Source organism: Gossypium arboreum, chromosome 7 (assembly GCF_025698485.1).
Source record: "Gossypium arboreum isolate Shixiya-1 chromosome 7, ASM2569848v2, whole genome shotgun sequence".
In the NCBI taxonomy this organism is placed as follows: Eukaryota; Viridiplantae; Streptophyta; class Magnoliopsida; order Malvales; family Malvaceae; genus Gossypium; species Gossypium arboreum.
The window spans coordinates 104,911,250-104,917,880 of NC_069076.1; the positions used below are offsets into that span (position 1 = coordinate 104,911,250).

Genomic DNA, 6,631 nt, shown 5'->3' on the forward strand with positions numbered 1-6,631 from the left:
TAGGAATCGAATTAGAAGATGAACAAAATATGGAATTAAAGCTTATTGAGTCTAGTTTCTCATAGAAGAAATATTGTAAGCAATGGATTTGTAAATTTTGAGATATAATGAATTTTGTGAGACAAGGTCAGAATGAATTCGGGTTCCCCTGTTCTGACTTTGAAAAGTTATAAAAAATTGAATAAAAATAATTAGGGACTTAAATTTAGATGTCTAGAATTCTGAATGAGTCTATTTTTAATAGAAACAAACAAGAACATCATTTGAATTCTGTATAAAGAGATAATTTATTTTTAGTGAAGAAGAGTCAGGACTGTTAGACAACAGAACAGGGGTGAATTTGAAGAATAAACTGTACTGATTGGCTAAACCAAAAATTCTGAAAATTTTATGGTAAAAATATATATGAGTCTAGTTTCAGGGAAAATTAACGGATCTTAATTTGGAGTTCCGTAGCTCAAGTTATAAATAATTTAGTGACTATGACTCAAGTAGACAGCTTTGAATGAACTATAAATAATAGTTGAATTATAGAGAATGTTGCATATGAACATGAAATGTATTAAATTGATAATTAAATTTATTTATTTAGATCCAGAAGATTAAAATACGAAGCTAGATCGAGGAAAGGAAAAAGTTCGGGATTAATAGATTTTACTGTTTTCAAACAAGTATCAAGGTAAGTTCGTAACTTGAATTATATTCTTAAATGCTTGAAATGCATGTTTTTATATGAATATGATTTGAATATTCATTATATGGAAATTCTGAAACATTGATATATTTAATAAAATGGGAAGAAATCTCGTTTGAATGAAAGGAAAATTGATGGATCTCGAAAAGGAATTGACGGTAAAAGGATCTAGCCGGACGGGTGATCCTATCTGATATAGCCCTCCGAAGAATATGTGTAAAATGGATTTAGCCGGACGGGTAATCCGAATTAGGTCTCAATTTAGCTTTGACTGTAATTCGATCCAAGCTCATTAGAGTAATTGTCGTTGCAGGGGATTTAGCCTGGACTCTTAATCCCGACAATACTCTACGAGTTTATATTGCAGGGGATTTAGCCTGGACTGGTAATCCCGCTACAAGGTTGAGGTTCGCGGGAGTGTGCTCTCTGAAATGGAAATGTGCGCACATGAATACGAATTGACGGACCCGGAATTGTACACTAAAAGTGTACCTCTGAAAATCCATCGAAATTCCGATAAATTCAATGGGATAAATATGAAAAATAATAAGGGAATGAAAATCATGGTATTGATGAGTACATCAATCATGGTATATATATATATTATTGATACATGGAAATTATTGTACTAACTTGAATGTTGAGTTTGTGCATGTTAGGGTAATAATGCATTGAATGGATATATGAATGTTTATTATATTGTATTGAAAATATTAGGTAAGTATAATTATTGTTACATGAGCTTACTAAGCACAAAGTGCTTACCCCGTTTCCTTTTTCCCTGTTTTGTAGTGTTAAGAGCTCGGAGGTCGGATTTGGTCAGAGACACATCACACTGTCAACCTCAGGATTTCGGTATATAAAGAAACTTTATTTTGGAAATCAATGGCATGTATGAGCTAACAATGGCATGTATAAGCTAACAAAGTAAATGTTAACGTGAAATGAATGTAAAGTTAGCCATTAGTATGGTTAACAAACCTGGTTATAGATATGTGATGAAGTTATCTTATATAAATGCATGAATCTATCATGAAAATATGTTGAATTGAAAAAAAAAAAATTAATTCGTAAACTCCGGTAATGCCTCGTACCCTATTCCGGCAATGAATACGAGTAGGGGTATTACAATCCATCATACTGGTCATTGAATCATAGTTTGAAACTCGCTAGCTGGACTTTTAAGAAAATAAAACTTAACAACCCAGTGACTCAAAGAAAAAAATTCAAATGGTTTAGTGACTTAAATGAAAATTTTGGATAGTTTAGTGACCATTTTGTAACTTTTTAAAGTTCAGTGACCAAAATGTAAATTTACTAATTGTTTAGTGACTTAGGTGTAGTTTACCCTTAAAAATAACAGGATATATGTGAAAAACACATATAAAAAATACATTTACCTTTTTATAGGAAATACTGACTACAACGTTAAATTATTAAACATAGTAGTTTGCATGACAATCCACACGTACTTCATGTTTTTTTTTTGAATTTTTATATATCTTTTAGATTTTAGAATTATTTACTTATAATTTTTAAATTACTTGTTGACGTGACATATATTACAAATATGCCATGTCAACATGAAATACACATGGGTTGTCACACCAATTACATCGTTAAAAATGAATATTTTAGTCAACATTTCTATTTAGAAAAAGAGATTTGTCTCTTGTTGAAAGTTTAATGGCAAACTTTAACTTAAAAAAAAAAAGAATAAAAGGCCAAATTGACAAAAATATAAATAGTAAGGGCTAAATTTAGTATTATGTCTTTAAAGAATAATACATTTGTTGGTTATCCATATATAAAGTAAGGGTTAATTCAATGTATGTCCCCAAACTATGGGTCAAATTTTAAATTGTTTTCTAGAACTCCATAACAATTTAAATGAAGCCTAAAACTGAAATATCGTTTCAATTAAATGTTTTCGTTAATCTATTCGTTGATCGATCTAATTCAAACAACACTATAGTTCGAAGATTTAATTGAAACATTTTAGAGTTTAGGGAACAAATTAGAATTAGAAACATATATTAATATGTATAGTCACTAAATCTAAATTAAATTCCCAAAACTTGAGATATTTTATAGCTAATATAGTAGTTTTACGTACTTTTCACAATTTTTATAAAATTAATATTTTAGCAATTTAATTATTAAATTTATCATTACACATAAAATTTACTCAATATACAATTTATATGAATAAAATATGAAAATTGATGAGCGAATTATTAAAATAATATAAAACTATTTTAATTTTATATAGTAAAATGAATCTCTCCCCACATATATTCTAACTCCATGATGAAGAACAATTTAAAAAGCAAAAAGAAAAATTATGTGTGGGAAATTGATCCCTAGGCTAATTGAAAGCCACTCAAAATGATGTTTGAACAGATTCCAACAGGCTGGCTTTAAATGGTGGAAGTGGTGTGATAATTCATGGAAGACTTTTCAAAACAGTGACTGAAAGCGAGGCTACGAATGAAAACCCTAATTGATGCCACGGGTCGACGAGCAAATTAATTTGGCCCGAGTTAAATCAGAACCACCAAAATCTAAAAATAAAGTAATTTTGAAAAGAAAGGAAGAAAATATTTGCATTTTCTTTTACTGCAGAAGAAAGGGGCTGTCAACGTTTCTGGGATTTAGAGGATCTGGTGGGTACGTTGATTTGAAAGTGAAATGGCTGAAAACTGAGATTAATTAATCTACCTTTTCCCTATATTTACATTTTTTATATATATCATACAATACTTACTTTTATTTATAACCTTTAAATTCTCAGATCCAAGGAAAAATGCTCTTGAATTTACATCCTAATAGCAACTGTGTTAAATATACTCTTTTGTTTATACACATGGTTCCAAAGTATATTTGCAATCAAATTTCAAAGCTGAGGTAAAAAACAACCACATAGCATATTTATATTAAAATCACCTATTACCTAGTGAAAGGGGAAGTGAGCATGGCATCATGCAGAAAACGTCAAGAAGGGAGTCTACTATTGTCGTTTGCTTGATATTGTGAAGTGAGGGTTGCTGACTGCCGAAAGCAGCTCAGTGCACTCATCAGACCATCTCCTGTTGTCGTTTAAAGGCTTGAAGCTGGTGCTGATCGCTCGAACCATTTGATATACTTTGACTTAAGGTACTAAATTAACTCGGATATGGGTTTTAGTATGTATCTTAATTCGAGTCTAAAGATTAATTATGTTGTTTATTTGAATTTATATTTTTAATGTTTTTTAAATTTCCAATATTCCAATAGTAATGTAAATGTTTTAATTAAATTTAAATTGTTTAATTAGTGTTTATGTCCTCCTTTTTATTTATTTTTGTTTATAATTTTTATTTTTATTTTTATTTTCAAGCGGTTGAATCAATAGTATAATTGCTTGAATTGATTAGACTAAAATTTAGTAGTTTAGCATGTTTGATTATTGGTTTGATTTTAAAAACATTGATAATATTATTACCACATAAAAACCTTCCCAAAGAGAATGAGTTAATGAGGGAGGAATCATCAGATCTCAAAGTAAACTTCTTGCGAAGATGAGCACATGCCCTTTTATGACTTCTCAATATCAACTCCACAAAACAAAACAAAACTCTACCCTAACTTGACACATCAAGTCAACTTGGACACTACTCAATCGGACCAACTATTACTCTACTCTTGGGCCTAAACAGTAGAATCTTTATTCAAGAGACTCAAAAACCTTCTATAAAAGTCCTTTGACCAAAAACCTTCTATTATAAAAGTCCTTTAGCAACTCCAGGTAATACTGTGTGAACTGCATCTAAACTCCTGAGAAATTTCTATTTATATTCTTTGCATCAACAATTAGTGCCATCCATGAGAAAATAGCAAGAAACCATGTATGTACCCCTCTTGAAGAGCTTATTCTCAAGCAATTTAAATATCTTTTTGCTTAGTTTGACACCCTCTTTGAGTCTCAACGTACAATTTACTTATCACCATATCATACATCGCCACAACTACTTTGCCAAAAGGTAGCCTCGAAGAAGGCTACTTCCTAACCTCATCCTTGTCTGTGTAGGAGGGCAATTGTTATACCCATATAAATACTTTGTCAAAAGTCCATCACTAGCATAGTCACCATGCCAAAGAGAATGACTTAAAAAGAGGGAGGACCCATTGAATCTCAAACAAAATTCTTGGGAAAATTACACTTGTCTTTTCATCAGTTACTAATACCAACTCTCTAGAACAAAACTCTACCCTAACTAATCACATCAAGTCAAATCGAGCACTACTAAGTTTGATTGATGAATATTGATAAACTAATAAAATAATTATAAAAAGTTTTAAGAGATTCACTGTATTAATGATGTACAAAAAGTCAAATCTTATATGTCATATCTTCCTCTTCATCAACTTAGATCTGTCATCATCATTATAATATATCATGATAAAGCACTTCGTGAATAGTTCTTAATAAATCTGGTAGCAACTTTACATTGACAAATCTCATATATACATCAAACATAACTACAAATTAAAAACAATATTGTTAATAGATTAAATAATTATCTAAATTTAACAATTAAATATAAAAAAACTTCATCAACTATGAATTTAATTTAATAAAAAATATAAATTCTAAAATGTAACTAATACAATTTTCTTGTCTTGCTTTCATTTCATGGATGCCCGTAAAGCAGCATAATTATCAAATATTTTAACTGTTTGGCAACGATATCACTTGGATGTTATTTTAAGTTATCACTTTTGCTTTTTTTATTTATTTATCAAAAACTAATCAGTTTGGTAATAAAAATTACGTCTTAAAGAAAACATTATACATCATTTAGACATTGACACTAATTTATAATTTTAAACCTACGAAAAGACACTTTTGTCTCCTAAAAGAAGAGAAAAGATATTATCTTTAAATAAAAATATATTAAGTTAATTATAAATACATGTTAAATCGAATCGAGTGGTAAAAATTCAACATCTTTTGTTAATAAAGAAGGGTATGATAGATTTGACTTTAAATTTTGTCAAAACTTAATATGATTATAAAATACGGACTAAATTTAAGGATAAACTACACCTAAGTTCACTAGACTATTAGAATGTTTATATTTTGATTACTCAGTTTCAAAGAGTTACAAAATAGCCATTGAACCATTCAAGAGTTTATATTTAAATTATTGTGTTGTTAAAATAATTGTTGTATGACATTATCTGTTCACATCACCTGCACCAATCAAAATTCTTCTATTCTCTTCTACAATTCAATTTTTTCCATAAAATAATTTTGAACGTCACCATCTACAAGCTAAAATCCAAACAGTTTTTTCTCCGATTTCCAACATTAACAGTTAGATTGACTTGGATCTATATTTTTCTATTTGTCGATTAGTATTGATCTACTGTATCAATCATCGAATCGTCGTTTAGAACCTGCTAAGTAAATATTTTTAAATAATAAAAAGCTTGTCAATCACATGACTTAAATAAAACTTTTAAATAATTCAATTACCAAAACGACCTTAAATATATTTTATCTTAAATTTAATATAACAAGATTTTTCCTTTTATTTAAAAAAAAAAGGGAGATTTTGTAAAAGTTTTCCAAATATGGGGCTGGTTTGTGTGTTTAGAGGATTCCCATTTCTCTATACGATTTTCTTGGCCAAAAGAAGCACAAAAATCAATTATTAATATTACTCAACAGATTCATCAATGGATAAAAGACACATGAATTAATTTATACATAGAAGCATACAAACTTTGCTTTCCACGTCAAATGAGCTTAAAAAATATATTTCTGATTTTTCATAGGTTTTAATTGATTATTTAATATTTGATGAATTTTTGAATCAATCTATTTATAATTAAATTTATCGATCTAAATTATTGTTATAATATTGTATAAAAGTATGCATTTAAATTTTA

At 28.9% G+C, this 6,631-nt stretch overlaps 1 long non-coding RNA gene across 1 annotated transcript; it reads left to right on the forward strand.

Annotated features, from left to right (window-relative positions):
• The first annotated feature begins 620 nt into the window (after positions 1–620).
• On the forward strand, positions 621–1,733 carry LOC128295159 (uncharacterized). Its single transcript, XR_008285483.1, has 2 exons — positions 621–679; positions 1,487–1,733. It is a non-coding gene; the product is annotated as an uncharacterized LOC128295159 (long non-coding RNA).
• The last annotated feature ends 4,898 nt before the right edge of the window (positions 1,734–6,631 follow it).